The 20,604-nt window shown below is 53.5% G+C and overlaps 2 pseudogenes; both read right to left on the reverse strand.

Moving 5' to 3' along the window:
• Window positions 1-19,959: 19,959 nt before the first annotated feature.
• Window positions 19,960-20,077, reverse strand: LOC140289369 (5S ribosomal RNA; annotated as a pseudogene).
• Window positions 20,078-20,346: 269 nt separating this feature from the next.
• On the reverse strand, window positions 20,347-20,464 carry LOC140293445 (5S ribosomal RNA; annotated as a pseudogene).
• Window positions 20,465-20,604: the final 140 nt, after the last annotated feature.

The raw sequence follows: 20,604 nt of genomic DNA on the forward strand, positions 1-20,604 counted from the left end.
CATTCTCCAGTGCCTCCCCCAGAGACTCCAAAAAGGGTGGGTACTCTGAACTGCTGTTTGGCGCATAGGCACAAACAACAGTCAGGACTCGTCCCCCCACCCGAAGGCGGAGGGAGGCTACCCTCTCGTTCACTGGGGTAAACCCCAATGTACTGGCACACAGCCGGGGGGCAATAAGTATGCCCACACCTGCTCTGCGCCTCTCACCACGGGCAACTCCAGAGTGGAAGAGAGTCCAACCCCTCTCAAGAGGACTGGTTCCAGAGCCCAAGCCGTGCGTCGAGGCGAGTCCGACTATATCTAGCCGGAACCGCTCAGCCTCGCGCACCAGCTCCGGCTCCTTCCCCAACAGAGAGGTGACATTCCACGTCCCAAGAGCTAGCTTCAGTAGCCGAGGATCAGACCGCCAAGGCCTCTGCCTTCGGCTGCTACCCAGCTCACATCGCACCCGACCCCCTTGGCCCCTCCCACGGGTGGTGAGCCCGTCGGAAGGGGGACCCACGTAATCATTTCGGGCTATGCCCGACCGAGCCCCATGGGCACAGACCCGGCCACCAGGCGCCCGCTGCCGGGCCCCACCCCCGGGCCTGGCTCCGAGGGGAGGCCCCGGTGTCCCATATCCGGGCAAGGGATCACGAGGTCCAAATTTTTTGTTCATCATAAGGAGTCTTTTGAGCTGTTCTTTGTCTGGTCCCTCATCTAGGATCTGTTTGCCTTGGGTGACCCTACCAGGGGCTTAAAGCCCCGGGCAACATAGCTCCCAGACTCATTGGGGCACGCAAACTCCCCCACCACGATAAGGTGACAGCTCAGGGGGGAGGTTTAAACCATTTTGATATATACTGTAACCTATTGGCTAAGGAATAGCGCTGAAAATGAGGTAAATCTAATCAACCACTTTCCTTGGTTTTCTGTAGCGTTTTTAAACTAATACGTGGTGGTTTGTTTTTCCACAGAAATTTGGAGATGCATTAATCTAGTGACTTAAACCAAGTAGCAGATGGTTTTATGGGGATCATTGAGAACAAATAGTTAACTTTTGGTAGTATCATCATTTTAATGGTTGTAACTCTCCCCATAAGTGATATAGGTAAGGACTTCCAACGAGAGAGATCGTCCTCTACTGTCTTTAATAATTGCACATAATTTAGCTTTGTTAGCTCTGAGAGCCTGGAGGAAATGTTTATGCCTAAATATCTAATATTTCCTGACTGTAAAGTGATCGCAGGTATATTCTGGACCCTACAGTTAATGGGCAGAACTGTGGTCTTAGACCAATTGATAGAGTAGTCAGAAAGTGCTGAGAATTTATTTATGAGTGTGATCGTGTGAGTGAGAGATGTCTGTGAGTTGTGGAGGAAAAGTAATACATCATCAGCATAAAGACTTATTTTATGCTCAATATTTTGGGGTTGGATGCCTTGTCTGATAGCAGCTGCAAAAGGTTCGATGAAAATAGCAAAAAGTGATGGAGAAAGTGGGCAACCCTGTCTTGTACCTCTCTGCAGACTGAAGCTTGGAGAAGTTTGATCATTTGTCCTGACACTTGCATTTGGGGAGCTTTATAATATCCTTATCCAGTTGATGAAGTGTGACCCAAACCCGAATTTTTTTAATGCTGCGAATAAAAATTTCCAGTTCACTCGATCAAATGCTTTTTCTGCATCTAGAGAGACTATTGTGGTTTCCAGGTTGTCGATGGTAGAATAGTCTATGAGATTAATTAGCCTGCGAGTGTTAGTGGATGATCGTCTACCCTTTATGAAACCTGTCTGGTCAGGATGTATTATAAGTGGAGTTATTTTTTCTATTCTTTTGGCGAGGACTTTACAAATTATTTTGAGGTCTGCATTTATTAGAGATATTGGGCGGTAGCTGGATGGAAGTATGGGGTCTTTTCCTGGTTTCTGTAGCAGGATAATGTTAGCAGAGTTCATGTGTGGGGATAATCTGCCATTCTGCTTAACTTGTAATACCATTTTGTGAAATGCAGTGCCAAAACAGTCCACAATTCTTTGTAGAACTCTGCTGGAAAACCATCTGGTGGCCACCCGGGGCTTTGTTACTAGGCATATGTTGAAGGGCTTCATGGAGTTCTCCTATTGAGAGAGGTGAATCCAGAGCCATTGCCTGTTCGGTTTGTAATTTTGGAAGGTTGATATTACTAAGAAACTGATCTATGTTACTGTCTGATGGATCATTTTGTGATGAATATAAGGTTTTATAGAAGTCCCTAAAAGCATTGTTGATTTCATGGGTGACATTTCTTTTTCAGTCTTTAACAGAAGTGATTGTTGTTTTCTCTTTATTTCTCTTTAGAAAATGGATTTTGGTATCTGAAATATCCCTCATCAAGGAACTGCTAACTATGAATTCCTTCACTTAAACCAAGTTAAAACTGCTTTGTCCTTCATATTTATCCACGTCTACGCTGGTTTCAATGATAAACTTCTTTATATTACCTTATATGAGAAAGAACCACACTTGTTCTTCTAGAATCCGAAATTCGCTTTCTTTCAAGGAGATAGTGAAGATTTCAGATATTGCCATAAAATGAATTGCTTCACTCAAACCAAGTTAAAACTGCTTTGTCCTTCATATTTGTCAATGTTTAAGATGGTTTCAAACATAAATTTCTTTTTATAATCTTGTATGAGAAAAAAACACATGTTTGAGCAATACACTCCTTATGAGGAGTAATGCACGTTTCAGGATTTTGCTGTAAAATGAAATCCTTCACTTCAACCAAGTTAAAACTGCTTTGTCCTTCTTATTTATCCATGTCTAAGCTGGTTTCGAGTATAAACTTCTTTATATTACCTTATATGAGAAAGAACCACACTTGTTCTTCTAGAATCCGAAATTCGCTTTCTTTCAAGGAGATAGTGAAGATTTCAGATATTGCCATAAAATGAATTGCTTCACTCAAACCAAGTTAAAACTGCTTTGTCCTTCATATTTGTCAATGTTTAAGATGGTTTCAAACATAAATTTCTTTTTATAATCTTGTATGAGAAAAAAACACATGTTTGAGCAATACACTCCTTATGAGGAGTAATGCACGTTTCAGGATTTTGCTGTAAAATGAAATCCTTCACTTCAACCAAGTTAAAACTGCTTTGTCCTTCTTATTTATCCATGTCTAAGATGGTTTCAAACATAAATTTCTTTTTATAATCTTGTATGAGAAAAAAACACATGTTTGAGCAATACACTCCTTATGAGGAGTAATGCACGTTTCAGGATTTTGCTGTAAAATGAAATCCTTCACTTCAACCAAGTTAAAACTGCTTTGTCCTTCTTATTTATCCATGTCTAAGCTGGTTTCGAGTATAAACTTCTTTATATTACCTTATATGAGAAAGAACCACACTTGTTCTTCTGGAATCCGAAATTCGCTTTCTTTTAAGTAGATAGTCAAGATTTCAGATATTGCCATAAAATGAATTGCTTCACTCAAACCAAGTTAAAACTGCTTTGTCCTTCATATTTGTCCATGTTTAAGATGGTTTCAAACATAAATTTCTTTTTATAATCTTGTATGAGAAAAAAACAACACATGTTTGAGCAATACACTCCTTATGAGGAGTAATGCACGTTTCAGGATTTTGCTGTAAAATGAAATCCTTCACTTCAACCAAGTTAAAACGGCTTTGTCCTTCTTATTTATCCATGTCTAAGCTGGTTTCGAGTATAAACTTCTTTATATTACCTTATATGAAAAAGAACCACACTTGTTCTTCTGGAATCCGAAATTCGCTTTCTTTCAAGGAGATAGTGAAGATTTCAGATATTGCCATAAAATGAATTGCTTCACTCAAACCAAGTTAAAACTGCTTTGTCCTTCATATTTGTCAATGTTTAAGATGGTTTCAAACATAAATTTCTTTTTATAATCTTGTATGAGAAAAAAACACATGTTTGAGCAATACACTCCTTATGAGGAGTAATGCACGTTTCAGGATTTTGCTGTAAAATGAAATCCTTCACTTCAACCAAGTTAAAACTGCTTTGTCCTTCTTATTTATCCATGTCTAAGATGGTTTCGAGTATAAACTTCTTTATATTACCTTATATGAAAAAGAACCACACTTGTTCTTCTGGAATCCGAAATTCGCTTTCTTTTAAGGAGATAGTCAAGATTTCAGATATTGCCATAAAATGAATCGCTTCACTCAAACCAAGTTAAAACTGCTTTGTCCTTCATATTTGTCAATGTTTAAGCTGGTTTCAAACATAAATTTCTTTTTATAATCTTGTATGAGAAAAAAACACATGTTTGAGCAATACACTCCTTATGAGGAGTAATGCACGTTTCAGGATTTTGCTGTAAAATGAAATCCTTCACTTCAACCAAGTTAAAACTGCTTTGTCCTTCTTATTTGTCCATGTTTAAGATGGTTTCAAACATAAATTTCTTTTTATAATCTTGTATGAGAAAAAAACAACACATGTTTGAGCAATACACTCCTTATGAGGAGTAATGCACGTTTCAGGATTTTGCTGTAAAATGAAATCCTTCACTTCAACCAAGTTAAAACGGCTTTGTCCTTCTTATTTATCCATGTCTAAGCTGGTTTCGAGTATAAACTTCTTTATAATACCTTATATGAAAAAGAACCACACTTGTTCTTCTGGAATCCGAAATTCGCTTTCTTTTAAGGAGATAGTCAAGATTTCAGATATTGCCATAAAATGAATTGCTTCACTCAAACCAAGTTAAAACTGCTTTGTCCTTCATATTTGTCCATGTTTAAGCTGGTTTCAAACATAAACTTCTTTGTATAACCTTGTATGAGAAAGAACCACACTTATGGTTGAGCAATACGCTCTTTATGAGGATTTAGCTGTAAAATGAATTCCTTCACTTTTTTCCCTTGTTCTGTTCAGCATTATGGCAGCAGAATTGTGAATACCTTTTATGCCAAACTGATTTGCTTTGCCAAGGGAAGTTTTATAAATGTAAAGCTCCCCTTGATGCCCATTTATTTATTTCTTGTTATATATAACATGTAATGGAACTGAACCGGACCGGGGGAAAAGGAAAGAAGAGGAAACAGAACAAAAAAAGAAACAAAAACCAGACAACCAGCTGCTACACCTGTAAAAAAACAAAACAGACAATAATCCATGGTCTCTGTTGCGAATCCAGCCTTTGCGCCACCAGGAGCACCTGAAAGCAGACAAGCAGAGAACAAACAAACACACAAACAAACAACAACAAGCACAAGTAGTGGCAATCGCATACAACACAACTGTGGATATAGATGACCTGAGGCGACATGGTAATACATCAACTGCTACTGGACTAATGAATGTGTGTTGTGTGTGTGTGTGTGGGGGGAACATGCAACACCCATGGCACAGGACCTACATGATAACCGTGCTTAGTTATGAGTGCCACAATCCACAGCCCCCCCCCAAGCAATCAGAAGCAGGCAGAGAGGCCCACAAGACCCAGGCCACCAGCAGCCCCCACGGAGCACAGAACCCAGGATGCCCACCGCAGGGACAACCACGCATCCACCCAGTAGACAGCAGTGGAAGCCCCCGGACAGAGCCCCCATAAGCATAGGGCAGAGGCCCCCCGGGAGCCAGGGACAACAGCCCACCGACCCCACCAGGCCACGGACCCGGGCCCCAGGAACCCAAAACGCCCCAAAACCCCCCGGCAGAGGCCCCACCCAATACCCGGGAGGGCCAAGCACCACAGACAGCCACGCAGTGGGTCAAGCGCCTGCCCCAGCTTCCCTGGCCAAGTTACTGGGAGTCACGACGTGCCCACAGGTGGGTGAAGTTGCGAGCAGTGGGGAGAGGCAACGCCGCCCCCCTATTGGGAGAAGCACAGGCAGACTAGGCGACGGCAAGTCCCAGACCCAGGCCCAATCATCACCACACACACTTTGACGTCCCATACATCCACACATCCACACGTCCTCCCTCCCTTGACTCCGCTGGGGTGTAGCGCAGCGGGCACACAGCGTGCTGTGTACAGGAGCCAAAAGGGAGAGGGGTATGGGGATATACACTGGGAGAGTTATATTAGCATGGAAACAATGTCTGCCTCCTCAAAACATCAATTGGCTGAATTTCATTCTCTCTGGTCCCCGCTGATTAGCTTTATCACATAGTGGTGGTGGTGGGTTGCTGTCCCATCGCTCTGGGCGGTTGGGTGTGTGCTGGGGGGGGGGCTGTGTGGCTTTGGGCGTCTGGTGGTCTCTCGGGTCGTGGGGACCGGGTTGGTCATTGCTGGGGGGGACTGTGTGTCGGGCTTGGAGGGCAGTTTTGGGGGCTTGCGGGTGGGGCTGTCTTGCTGTGTGGGGCGGGGTCCCTTAGGGGCCTTGGGGTGGTGGCTGCTGGCTCTGTACCGGGTGGCTGGGCCGCTCTGGCGTGGGTGGTGGTGCTGGGCCTGGGCCCTGGTGGCTGGGCGCTGCCTTGCGCCCGGGGGGGCTGGGTTGCCCTGGACATGCCACAGTATGGGTGGGTTGGTGCAGGTCCTGGTGCCAGGCTTGTTGCTCTGGGACCTCCAGGGTGTCCGCAGGTGGTTGTTTTCTTTAGGGTGTTGGGGCGTGCGGTGGGGGGGGTGCTTTTCCCCTGTTGAGGGGGGGGCCTGGGTGATGGTGGGTCTCAGGCCCGGGCTGCTGCGTCTGGTGTGACCGGGTGGTTTGTTTGTTTTTTTGTAGAGGTCCTCCGGGGTGGGATGGGGTTGGGTTGAGTGGGGTTGGGCGGGGTGGGTACCTTCTGGGGGTACAGTAGCTCCCGGAATATGGTCGCTGCAAGCCCCGAGCCTGGTGGACATCAGGCCCTCCTGCCCTGTGCTGGGTCCCAGGTAGCGGGGGTGCCTATTGCAGCCAGTCCCTGGCTGCCCTCTCTGGGGGAGACTAGCTCTCCCGGTGTATATCCCCATACCCCTCTCCCTTTTGGCTCCTGTACACAGCACACACTCACACATGAAGGGTTTTGGGGGGCGTGTGTGTTCTGTGGGGTGTAGTGGATGGGGCCACGTAGGTGGTCCCCTTGGCTGCACTCTGCAGTTCCCCGCCCCTGTTTTAATTACACCTTAGACATCACTACTTATCAAACACACACACACACACACATTAGGTCTTGGGGGGTGGTTGCACTGAGTGGCATCTGGTGGACGGGGCTCTTTGGGTATGTAGGCTGCCCAGAGGGCTGCGCTCCCAGTTCTACAAGGTTGGCTGCCCCTCAATTTTAATCGCTCACTATTAGAAAATATTGAAGAGCCAGAAGTGTGAGGGGAGGGGTCTTCTCACACCCCTGCTTCCTGGTTGCTGCTCGGGAAGGAGTGGCCAGGAGGAATTAATTATTCTGCTGGTTCAGGGTCTGTGGTGGCTGGGGGGCTGCTGGCCCCATGGTGTGCCCACTGTGCTAGACCCCAGCAGAGTCAAGGGAGGGATGACGTGTGGATGTGTGGATGTATGGGACGTGAAAGTGTGTGTGGTGATGATTGGGCCTGGGTCTGGGACTTGCTGTCGCCTGGCCTGCCTGTGCTTCTCCCAATGGGGGGGCGGCATTGCCTCGCCCCACTCCTCGCGACTTCACCCACCTGTGGGCACGTCTTGACTGCCAGGGCTCTTGGCCAGGGGCACTGGGGCAGGCGCTGACCCACTGCGTGGCTGTCTGGGGCGCTTGGCCCTCCCGGGTATTGGGTGGGGCCTCTGCCGGGGGGTTTTGGGGCGCTCGGGCTCCTGGGGCCGGGTCCGGTGCACGGCCCATGTCTGGGCGGCTGGGGCCTGGTGCGGTCGGTGGGCTGTTGCCCTTGGCTCCCGGGCGCCTCTGCCCTATGCTTATGGGGGCTCAGTCCGGGGGCTTCCACTGCTGTCTTCTGGGTGGATGCGTGGTTGTCCCTGCGGTGGGCATCCTGGGTTCTGTGCTCCGTGGGGGCTGCTGGTGGCCTGGGTCTTATGGGCCTCTCTGCCTGTTTCTGATTGCTTGGGGGGGCTGTGGATTGTGGCCGTGTACACTTATACACTCATAACTAAGCACGGTTATCATGTAGGTCCTGTGCCATGGGTGTTGCATGTTCTCACACACACAATACACATTCATTAGTCCAGTAGCAGTTAATGTATTACCATGTCGCCTCAGGTCATCTATATGCACAGTTGTGTTGTATGCGATTGCCACTACTTGTGCTTGTTTTTGTTTGTTTGTGTGTTTGTTTTTTCTCTGCTTGTTTGCATGGTCCTCGCAGTGTTATGTATCGCAAAGAAAACTATTCTCATGAACTGGAAAGCGAAAAACAGTCTGTGTATTAAGCAGTTTAGAAATGTTATTTTAGATTATATTAGCATGGAAACAATGTCTGCCTCCTCAAAACATCAATTGGCTGAATTTCATTCTCTCTGGTCCCCGCTGATTAGCTTTATCACATAGTGGTGGTGGTGGGTTGCTGTCCCGTCGCTCTGGGCGGTTGGGTGTGTGCTGGGGGGGGGCTGTGTGGCTTTGGGCGTCTGGTGGTCTCTCGGGTCGTGGGGACCGGGTTGGTCATTGCTGGGGGGGACTGTGTGTCGGGCTTGGAGGGCAGTTTTGGGGGCTTGCGGGTGGGGCTGTCTTGCTGTGTGGGGCGGGGTCCCTTAGGGGCCTTGGGGTGGTGGCTGCTGGCTCTGTACCGGGTGGCTGGGCCGCTCTGGCGTGGGTGGTGGTGCAGGGCCTGGGCCCTGGTGGCTGGGCGCTGCCTTGCGCCCGGGGGGGCTGGGTTGCCCTGGACATGCCACAGTATGGGTGGGTTGGTGCAGGTCCTGGTGCCAGGCTTGTTGCTCTGGGACCTCCAGGGTGTCCGCAGGTGGTTGTTTTCTTTAGGGTGTTGGGGCGTGCGGTGGGGGGGGTGCTTTTCCCCTGTTGAGGGGGGTGCCTGGGTGATGGTGGGTCTCAGGCCCGGGCTGCTGCGTCTGGTGTGACCGGGTGGTTTGTTTGTTTTTTTGTAGAGGTCCTCCGGGGTGGGATGGGGTTGGGCGGGGTGGGTACCTTCTGGGGGTACAGTAGCTCCCGGAATATGGTCGCTGCAAGCCCCGAGCCTGGTGGACATCAGGCCCTCCTGCCCTGTGCTGGGTCCCAGGTAGCGGGGGTGCCTATTGCAGCCAGTCCCTGGCTGCCTTCATACCCTCTCCCTTTTGGCTCCTGTACACAGCACACACTCACACATGAAGGGTTTTGGGGGGCGTGTGTGTTCTGTGGGGTGTAGTGGATGGGGCCACGTAGGTGGTCCCCTTGGCTGCACTCTGCAGTTCCCCGCCCCTGTTTTAATTACACCTTAGACATCACTACTTATCAAACACACACACACACATTAGGTCTTGGGGGGTGGTTGCACTGAGTGGCATCTGGTGGACGGGGCTCTTTGGGTATGTAGGCTGCCCAGAGGGCCGCGCTCCCAGTTCTACAAGGTTGGCTGCCCCTCAATTTTAATCGCTCACTATTAGAAAATATTGAAGAGCCAGAAGGGTGAGGGGAGGGGTCTTCTCACACCCCTGCTTCCTGGTTGCTGCTCGGGAAGGAGTGGCCAGGAGGAATTAATTATTCTGCTGGTTCAGGGTCTGTGGTGGCTGGGGGGCTGCTGGCCCCATGGTGTGCCCACTGTGCTAGACCCCAGCGGAGTCAAGGGAGGGATGACGTGTGGATGTATGGGACGTGAAAGTGTGTGTGGTGATGATTGGGCCTGGGTCTGGGACTTGCTGTCGCCTGGCCTGCCTGTGCTTCTCCCAATGGGGGGCCGGCGTTGCCTCTCCCCACTCCTCGCGACTTCACCCACCTGTGGGCACGTCTTGACTGCCAGGGCTCTTGGCCAGGGGCACTGAGGCAGGCGCTGACCCACTGCATGGCTGTCTGGGGCGCTTGGCCCTCCCGGGTATTGGGTGGGGCCTCTGCCGGGGGGTTTTGGGGCGCTCGGGCTCCTGGGGCCGGGTCCGGTGCACGGCCCATGTCTGGGCGGCTGGGGCCTGGTGGGGTCGGTGGGCTGTTGCCCCTGGCTCCCGGGCGCCTCTGCCCTATGCTTATGGGGGCTCTGTCCGGGGGCTTCCACTGCTGTCTTCTGGGTGGATGCGTGGTTGTCCCTGTGGTGGGCATCCTGGGTTCTGTGCTCCGTGGGGGCTGCTGGTGGCCTGGGTCTTGTGGGCCTCTCTGCCTGTTTCTGATTGCTTGGGGGGGCTGTGGATTGTGGCCGTGTACACTTATACACTCATAAGTAAGAACGGTTATCATGTAGGTCCTGTGCCATGGGTGTTGCATGTTCTCACACACACACACACAATACACATTCATTAGTCCAGTAGCAGTTGATGTATTACCATGTCGCCTCAGGTCATCTATATGCACAGTTGTGTTGTATGCGATTGCCACTACTTGTGCTTGTTTTTGTTTGTTTGTGTGTTTGTTTTTTCTCTGCTTGTTTGCATGGTCCTCGCAGTGTTATGTATCGCAAAGAAAACTATTCTCATGAACTGGAAAGCGAAAAACAGTCTGTGTATTAAGCAGTTTAGAAATGTTATTTTAGATTATATTAGCATGGAAACAATGTCTGCCTCCTCAAAACATCAATTGGCTGAATTTCATTCTCTCTGGTCCCCGCTGATTAGCTTTATCACATAGTGGTGGTGGTGGGTTGCTGTCCCGTCGCTCTGGGCGGTTGGGTGTGTGCTGGGGGGGGGCTGTGTGGCTTTGGGCGTCTGGTGGTCTCTCGGGTCGTGGGGACCGGGTTGGTCATTGCTGGGGGGGACTGTGTGTCGGGCTTGGAGGGCAGTTTTGGGGGCTTGCGGGTGGGGCTGTCTTGCTGTGTGGGGCGGGGTCCCTTAGGGGCCTTGGGGTGGTGGCTGCTGGCTCTGTACCGGGTGGCTGGGCCGCTCTGGCGTGGGTGGTGGTGCTGGGCCTGGGCCCTGGTGGCTGGGCGCTGCCTTGCGCCCGGGGGGGCTGGGTTGCCCTGGACATGCCACAGTATGGGTGGGTTGGTGCAGGTCCTGGTGCCAGGCTTGTTGCTCTGGGACCTCCAGGGTGTCCGCAGGTGGTTGTTTTCTTTAGGGTGTTGGGGCGTGCGGTGGGGGGGGTGCTTTTCCCCTGTTGAGGGGGGTGCCTGGGTGATGGTGGGTCTCAGGCCCGGGCTGCTGCGTCTGGTGTGACCGGGTGGTTTGTTTGTTTTTTTGTAGAGGTCCTCCGGGGTGGGATGGGGTTGGGCGGGGTGGGTACCTTCTGGGGGTACAGTAGCTCCCGGAATATGGTCGCTGCAAGCCCCGAGCCTGGTGGACATCAGGCCCTCCTGCCCTGTGCTGGGTCCCAGGTAGCGGGGGTGCCTATTGCAGCCAGTCCCTGGCTGCCTTCATACCCTCTCCCTTTTGGCTCCTGTACACAGCACACACTCACACATGAAGGGTTTTGGGGGGCGTGTGTGTTCTGTGGGGTGTAGTGGATGGGGCCACGTAGGTGGTCCCCTTGGCTGCACTCTGCAGTTCCCCGCCCCTGTTTTAATTACACCTTAGACATCACTACTTATCAAACACACACACACACATTAGGTCTTGGGGGGTGGTTGCACTGAGTGGCATCTGGTGGACGGGGCTCTTTGGGTATGTAGGCTGCCCAGAGGGCCGCGCTCCCAGTTCTACAAGGTTGGCTGCCCCTCAATTTTAATCGCTCACTATTAGAAAATATTGAAGAGCCAGAAGGGTGAGGGGAGGGGTCTTCTCACACCCCTGCTTCCTGGTTGCTGCTCGGGAAGGAGTGGCCAGGAGGAATTAATTATTCTGCTGGTTCAGGGTCTGTGGTGGCTGGGGGGCTGCTGGCCCCATGGTGTGCCCACTGTGCTAGACCCCAGCGGAGTCAAGGGAGGGATGACGTGTGGATGTATGGGACGTGAAAGTGTGTGTGGTGATGATTGGGCCTGGGTCTGGGACTTGCTGTCGCCTGGCCTGCCTGTGCTTCTCCCAATGGGGGGCCGGCGTTGCCTCTCCCCACTCCTCGCGACTTCACCCACCTGTGGGCACGTCTTGACTGCCAGGGCTCTTGGCCAGGGGCACTGAGGCAGGCGCTGACCCACTGCATGGCTGTCTGGGGCGCTTGGCCCTCCCGGGTATTGGGTGGGGCCTCTGCCGGGGGGTTTTGGGGCGCTCGGGCTCCTGGGGCCGGGTCCGGTGCACGGCCCATGTCTGGGCGGCTGGGGCCTGGTGGGGTCGGTGGGCTGTTGCCCCTGGCTCCCGGGCGCCTCTGCCCTATGCTTATGGGGGCTCTGTCCGGGGGCTTCCACTGCTGTCTTCTGGGTGGATGCGTGGTTGTCCCTGCGGTGGGTATCCTGGGTTCTGTGCTCCGTGGGGGCTGCTGGTGGCCTGGGTCTTGTGGGCCTCTCTGCCTGTTTCTGATTGCTTGGGGGGGCTGTGGATTGTGGCCGTGTACACTTATACACTCATAAGTAAGAACGGTTATCATGTAGGTCCTGTGCCATGGGTGTTGCATGTTCTCACACACACACACACACACACAATACACATTCATTAGTCCAGTAGCAGTTGATGTATTACCATGTCGCCTCAGGTCATCTATATGCACAGTTGTGTTGTATGCGATTGCCACTACTTGTGCTTGTTTTTGTTTGTTTGTGTGTTTGTTTTTTCTCTGCTTGTTTGCATGGTCCTCGCAGTGTTATGTATCGCAAAGAAAACTATTCTCATGAACTGGAAAGCGAAAAACAGTCTGTGTATTAAGCAGTTTAGAAATGTTATTTTAGATTATATTAGCATGGAAACAATGTCTGCCTCCTCAAAACATCAATTGGCTGAATTTCATTCTCTCTGGTCCCCGCTGATTAGCTTTATCACATAGTGGTGGTGGTGGGTTGCTGTCCCGTCGCTCTGGGCGGTTGGGTGTGTGCTGGGGGGGGGCTGTGTGGCTTTGGGCGTCTGGTGGTCTCTCGGGTCGTGGGGACCGGGTTGGTCATTGCTGGGGGGGACTGTGTGTCGGGCTTGGAGGGCAGTTTTGGGGGCTTGCGGGTGGGGCTGTCTTGCTGTGTGGGGCGGGGTCCCTTAGGGGCCTTGGGGTGGTGGCTGCTGGCTCTGTACCGGGTGGCTGGGCCGCTCTGGCGTGGGTGGTGGTGCTGGGCCTGGGCCCTGGTGGCTGGGCGCTGCCTTGCGCCCGGGGGGGCTGGGTTGCCCTGGACATGCCACAGTATGGGTGGGTTGGTGCAGGTCCTGGTGCCAGGCTTGTTGCTCTGGGACCTCCAGGGTGTCCGCAGGTGGTTGTTTTCTTTAGGGTGTTGGGGCGTGCGGTGGGGGGGGTGCTTTTCCCCTGTTGAGGGGGGTGCCTGGGTGATGGTGGGTCTCAGGCCCGGGCTGCTGCGTCTGGTGTGACCGGGTGGTTTGTTTGTTTTTTTGTAGAGGTCCTCCGGGGTGGGATGGGGTTGGGCGGGGTGGGTACCTTCTGGGGGTACAGTAGCTCCCGGAATATAGTCGCTGCAAGCCCCGAGCCTGGTGGACATCAGGCCCTCCTGCCCTGTGCTGGGTCCCAGGTAGCGGGGGTGCCTATTGCAGCCAGTCCCTGGCTGCCTTCATACCCTCTCCCTTTTGGCTCCTGTACACAGCACACACTCACACATGAAGGGTTTTGGGGGGCGTGTGTGTTCTGTGGGGTGTAGTGGATGGGGCCACGTAGGTGGTCCCCTTGGCTGCACTCTGCAGTTCCCCGCCCCTGTTTTAATTACACCTTAGACATCACTACTTATCAAACACACACACACACATTAGGTCTTGGGGGGTGGTTGCACTGAGTGGCATCTGGTGGACGGGGCTCTTTGGGTATGTAGGCTGCCCAGAGGGCCGCGCTCCCAGTTCTACAAGGTTGGCTGCCCCTCAATTTTAATCGCTCACTATTAGAAAATATTGAAGAGCCAGAAGGGTGAGGGGAGGGGTCTTCTCACACCCCTGCTTCCTGGTTGCTGCTCGGGAAGGAGTGGCCAGGAGGAATTAATTATTCTGCTGGTTCAGGGTCTGTGGTGGCTGGGGGGCTGCTGGCCCCATGGTGTGCCCACTGTGCTAGACCCCAGCGGAGTCAAGGGAGGGATGACGTGTGGATGTATGGGACGTGAAAGTGTGTGTGGTGATGATTGGGCCTGGGTCTGGGACTTGCTGTCGCCTGGCCTGCCTGTGCTTCTCCCAATGGGGGGGCGGCGTTGCCTCTCCCCACTCCTCGCGACTTCACCCACCTGTGGGCACGTCTTGACTGCCAGGGCTCTTGGCCAGGGGCACTGAGGCAGGCGCTGACCCACTGCATGGCTGTCTGGGGCGCTTGGCCCTCCCGGGTATTGGGTGGGGCCTCTGCCGGGGGGTTTTGGGGCGCTCGGGCTCCTGGGGCCGGGTCCGGTGCACGGCCCATGTCTGGGCGGCTGGGGCCTGGTGGGGTCGGTGGGCTGTTGCCCCTGGCTCCCGGGCGCCTCTGCCCTATGCTTATGGGGGCTCTGTCCGGGGGCTTCCACTGCTGTCTTCTGGGTGGATGCGTGGTTGTCCCTGCGGTGGGTATCCTGGGTTCTGTGCTCCGTGGGGGCTGCTGGTGGCCTGGGTCTTGTGGGCCTCTCTGCCTGTTTCTGATTGCTTGGGGGGGCTGTGGATTGTGGCCGTGTACACTTATACACTCATAAGTAAGAACGGTTATCATGTAGGTCCTGTGCCATGGGTGTTGCATGTTCTCACACACACACACACACACACAATACACATTCATTAGTCCAGTAGCAGTTGATGTATTACCATGTCGCCTCAGGTCATCTATATGCACAGTTGTGTTGTATGCGATTGCCACTACTTGTGCTTGTTTTTGTTTGTTTGTGTGTTTGTTTTTTCTCTGCTTGTTTGCATGGTCCTCGCAGTGTTATGTATCGCAAAGAAAACTATTCTCATGACCTGGAAAGCGAAAAACAGTCTGTGTATTAAGCAGTTTAGAAATGTTATTTTAGATTATATTAGCATGGAAACAATGTCTGCCTCCTCAAAACATCAATTGGCTGAATTTCATTCTCTCTGGTCCCCGCTGATTAGCTTTATCACATAGTGGTGGTGGTGGGTTGCTGTCCCGTCGCTCTGGGCGGTTGGGTGTGTGCTGGGGGGGGCTGTGTGGCTTTGGGCGTCTGGTGGTCTCTCGGGTCGTGGGGACCGGGTTGGTCATTGCTGGGGGGGACTGTGTGTCGGGCTTGGAGGGCAGTTTTGGGGGCTTGCGGGTGGGGATGTCTTGCTGTGTGGGGCGGGGTCCCTTAGGGGCCTTGGGGTGGTGGCTGCTGGCTCTGTACCGGGTGGCTGGGCCGCTCTGGCGTGGGTGGTGGTGCTGGGCCTGGGCCCTGGTGGCTGGGCGCTGCCTTGCGCCCGGGGGGGCTGGGTTGCCCTGGACATGCCACAGTATGGGTGGGTTGGTGCAGGTCCTGGTGCCAGGCTTGTTGCTCTGGGACCTCCAGGGTATCCGCAGGTGGTTGTTTTCTTTAGGGTGTTGGGGCGTGCGGTGGGGGGGTGCTTTTCCTCTGTTGAGGGGGGGGCCTGGGTGATGGTGGGTCTCAGGCCCGGGCTGCTGCGTCTGGTGTGACCGGGTGGTTTGTTTGTTTTTTTGTAGAGGTCCTCCGGGGTGGGATGGGGTTGGGTTGAGTGGGGTTGGGCGGGGTGGGTACCTTCTGGGGGTACAGTAGCTCCCGGAATATGGTCGCTGCAAGCCCCGAGCCTGGTGGACATCAGGCCCTCCTGCCCTGTGCTGGGTCCCAGGTAGCGGGGGTGCCTATTGCAGCCAGGCCCTGGCAGCCCTCTCCGGGGGAGAGTAGCTCCCCCGGTGTATATCCCCATACCCTCTCCCTTTTGGCTCCTGTACACAGCACACACTCACACATGAAGGGTTTTGGGGGGCGTGTGTGTTCTGTGGGGTGTAGTGGATGGGGCCACGTAGGTGGTCCCCTTGGCTGCACTCTGCAGTTCCCCGCCCCTGTTTTAATTACACCTTAGACATCACTACTTATCAAACACACAAAAACACATTAGGTCTTGGGGGGTGGTTGCACTGAGTGGCATCTGGTGGACGGGGCTCTTTGGGTATGTAGGCTGCCCAGAGGGCCGCGCTCCCAGTTCTACAAGGTTGGCTGCCCCTCAATTTTAATCGCTCACTATTAGAAAATATTGAAGAGCCAGAAGGGTGAGGGGAGGGGTCTTCTCACACCCCTGCTTCCTGGTTGCTGCTCGGGAAGGAGTGGCCAGCAGGAATTAATTATTCTGCTGGTTCAGGGTCTGTGGTGGCTGGGGGGCTGCTGGCCCCATGGTGTGCCCACTGTGCTAGACCCCAGCGGAGTCAAGGGAGGGATGACGTGTGGATGTATGGGACGTGAAAGTGTGTGTGGTGATGATTGGGCCTGGGTCTGGGACTTGCTGTCGCCTGGCCTGCCTGTGCTTCTCCCAATGGGGGGGCGGCGTTGCCTCTCCCCACTCCTCGCGACTTCACCCACCTGTGGGCACGTCTTGACTGCCAGGGCTCTTGGCCAGGGGCACTGAGGCAGGCGCTGACCCACTGCATGGCTGTCTGGGGCGCTTGGCCCTCCCGGGTATTGGGTGGGGCCTCTGCCGGGGGGTTTTGGGGCGCTCGGGCTCCTGGGGCCGGGTCCGGTGCACGGCCCATGTCTGGGCTGCTGGGGCCTGGTGGGGTCGGTGGGCTGTTGCCCCTGGCTCCCGGGCGCCTCTGCCCTATGCTTATGGGGGCTCTGTCCGGGGGCTTCCACTGCTGTCTTCTGGGTGGATGCGTGGTTGTCCCTGCGGTGGGTATCCTGGGTTCTGTGCTCCGTGGGGGCTGCTGGTGGCCTGGGTCTTGTGGGCCTCTCTGCCTGTTTCTGATTGCTTGGGGGGGCTGTGGATTGTGGCCGTGTACACTTATACACTCATAAGTAAGAACGGTTATCATGTAGGTCCTGTGCCATGGGTGTTGCATGTTCTCACACACACACACACAATACACATTCATTAGTCCAGTAGCAGTTGATGTATTACCATGTCGCCTCAGGTCATCTATATGCACAGTTGTGTTGTATGCGATTGCCACTACTTGTGCTTGTTTTTGTTTGTTTGTGTGTTTGTTTTTTCTCTGCTTGTTTGCATGGTCCTCGCAGTGTTATGTATCGCAAAGAAAACTATTCTCATGACCTGGAAAGCGAAAAACAGTCTGTGTATTAAGCAGTTTAGAAATGTTATTTTAGATTATATTAGCATGGAAACAATGTCTGCCTCCTCAAAACATCAATTGGCTGAATTTCATTCTCTCTGGTCCCCGCTGATTAGCTTTATCACATAGTGGTGGTGGTGGGTTGCTGTCCCGTCGCTCTGGGCGGTTGGGTGTGTGCTGGGGGGGGCTGTGTGGCTTTGGGCGTCTGGTGGTCTCTCGGGTCGTGGGGACCGGGTTGGTCATTGCTGGGGGGGACTGTGTGTCGGGCTTGGAGGGCAGTTTTGGGGGCTTGCGGGTGGGGATGTCTTGCTGTGTGGGGCGGGGTCCCTTAGGGGCCTTGGGGTGGTGGCTGCTGGCTCTGTACCGGGTGGCTGGGCCGCTCTGGCGTGGGTGGTGGTGCTGGGCCTGGGCCCTGGTGGCTGGGCGCTGCCTTGCGCCCGGGGGGGCTGGGTTGCCCTGGACATGCCACAGTATGGGTGGGTTGGTGCAGGTCCTGGTGCCAGGCTTGTTGCTCTGGGACCTCCAGGGTATCCGCAGGTGGTTGTTTTCTTTAGGCTGTTGGGGCGTGCGGTGGGGGGGTGCTTTTCCTCTGTTGAGGGGGGGGCCTGGGTGATGGTGGGTCTCAGGCCCGGGCTGCTGCGTCTGGTGTGACCGGGTGGTTTGTTTGTTTTTTTGTAGAGGTCCTCCGGGGTGGGATGGGGTTGGGTTGAGTGGGGTTGGGCGGGGTGGGTACCTTCTGGGGGTACAGTAGCTCCCGGAATATGGTCGCTGCAAGCCCCGAGCCTGGTGGACATCAGGCCCTCCTGCCCTGTGCTGGGTCCCAGGTAGCGGGGGTGCCTATTGCAGCCAGGCCCTGGCAGCCCTCTCCGGGGGAGAGTAGCTCCCCCGGTGTATATCCCCATACCCTCTCCCTTTTGGCTCCTGTACACAGCACACACTCACACATGAAGGGTTTTGGGGGGCGTGTGTGTTCTGTGGGGTGTAGTGGATGGGACCACGTAGGTGGTCCCCTTGGCTGCACTCTGCAGTTCCCCGCCCCTGTTTTAATTACACCTTAGACATCACTACTTATCAAACACACACACACACATTAGGTCTTGGGGGGTGGTTGCACTGAGTGGCATCTGGTGGACGGGGCTCTTTGGGTATGTAGGCTGCCCAGAGGGCCGCGCTCCCAGTTCTACAAGGTTGGCTGCCCCTCAATTTTAATCGCTCACTATTAGAAAATATTGAAGAGCCAGAAGGGTGAGGGGAGGGGTCTTCTCACACCCCTACTTCCTGGTTGCTGCTCGGGAAGGAGTGGCCAGGAGGAATTAATTATTCTGCTGGTTCAGGGTCTGTGGTGGCTGGGGGGCTGCTGGCCCCATGGTGTGCCCACTGTGCTAGACCCCAGCGGAGTCAAGGGAGGGATGACGTGTGGATGTGTGGATGTATGGGACGTGAAAGTGTGTGTGGTGATGATTGGGCCTGGGTCTGGGACTTGCTGTCGCCTGGCCTGCCTGTGCTTCTCCCAATGGGGGGGGCGGCGTTGCCTCTCCCCACTCCTCGCGACTTCACCCACCTGTGGGCACGTCTTGACTGCCAGGGCTCTTGGCCAGGGGCACTGGGGCAGGCGCTGACCCACTGCGTGGCTGTCTGGGGCGCTTGGGTGGGGCCTCTGCCGGGGGGTTTTGGGGCGCTCGGGCTCCTGGGGCCGGGTCCGGTGCACGGCCCATGTCTGGGCGGCTGGGGCCTGGTGGGGTCGGTGGGCTGTTGCCCCTGGCTCCCGGGCGCCTCTGCCCTATGCTTATGGGGGCTCTGTCCGGGGGCTTCCACTGCTGTCTTCTGAGTGGATGCGTGGTTGTCCCTGCGGTGGGCATCCTGGGTTCTGTGCTCCGTGGGGGCTGCTGGTGGCCTGGGTCTTGTGGGCCTCTCTGCCTGTTTCTGATTGCTTGGGGGGGCTGTGGATTGTGGCCGTGTACACTTATACACTCATAAGTAAGAACGGTTATCATGTAGGTCCTGTGCCATGGGTGTTGCATGTTCTCACACACACACACACACACACACACAATACACATTCATTAGTCCAGTAGCAGTTGATGTATTACCATGTCGCCTCAGGTCATCTATATGCACAGTTGTGTTGTATGCGATTGCCACTACTTGTGCTTGTTTTTGTTTGTTTGTGTGTTTGTTTTTTCTCTGCTTGTTTGCATGGTCCTCGCAGTGTTATGTATCGCAAAGAAAACTATTCTCATGAACTGGAAAGCGAAAAACAGTCTGTGTATTAACCTGTTTAGAAATGTTCTTTTAGATTATATTAGCATGGGAACAATGTCTGCCTCCTTAAAACATCAATTGGCTGAATTTCATTCTCTCTGGTCCCCGCTGATTAACTGTGTGGCTTCGGGCGTCTGGTGGTCTCTCGGGTCGTGGGGACCGGGTTGGTCATTGTTGGGGGGGACTGTGTGTCAGGCTTGGAGGGCAGTTTTGGGGGCTTGCAGGTGGGGCTGTCTTGCGGTGTGGGGCGGGGTCCCTTAGGGGCCTTGGGGTGGTGGCTGCTAAGTACTGGAATCATACACTTCCTCTATGTAACCAGATAATTGCAGAGAAAGGCTTATGTGTAGTGGGCACATCTTCTTCCCTGACGTGATTATTCTCTGCAGCTGAAACTGAGACTCTCAGATCACTTCGTGTCTGCCAACAAAGCAGCAGCAGCTGAAGATGACCAACTTCCTCATGTGTCACAGGGTGATCAGACGTTGCAACAAAAGACATTTAGGTGGTCCAGAGAAGAGATAAAGCTTACAGCACCTGGTATTCCCAAGCAGTCTCCCACCCAAGTACTAACCAGGCCAACCTTGCTTGGCTTCCGAGATCAGACGAGGTCAGGCATGTTCAGGGTGGTGTGGCCGTAAGCGACAATGTCTGTGACAAATGTGCATTATATAGGTACTGGAATCATATGGTTCCTCTATGTAACCAGATAATTGCAGAGAAAGGCTTATGTGTAGTGGGCACATCTTCTTCCCTGACGTGATTATTCTCTGCAGCTGAAACTGAGACTCTCAGATCACTTCGTGTCTGCCAACAAAGCAGCAGAAGCTGAAGATGACCAACTTCCTCATGTGTCACAGGGTGATCAGACGTTGCAACAAAAGACATTCAGGTGGTCCAGAGAAGAGATAAAGCTTACAGCACCTGGTATTCCCAAGCAGTCTCCCACCCAAGTACTAACCAGGCCAACCGTGCTTGGCTTCCGAGATCAGACGAGGTCAGGCATATTGAGGGTGGTGTGGCCGTAAGCAACAATGTCTGTGACAAATGTGCATTATATAGGTACTGGAAAAATACACTTCTTCTATGTAACCAGATAATTGCCGAGAAAGGCTGATGTGTAGTGGGCACATCTTCTTCCCTGACGTTATTATTCTCTGCAGCTGAAAC

Source organism: Leuresthes tenuis, unplaced genomic scaffold, assembly GCF_036924035.1.
Source record: "Leuresthes tenuis unplaced genomic scaffold, fLeuTen1.0.hap1 SCAF_1, whole genome shotgun sequence".
Lineage (NCBI taxonomy): Eukaryota > Metazoa > Chordata > Actinopteri > Atheriniformes > Atherinopsidae > Leuresthes > Leuresthes tenuis.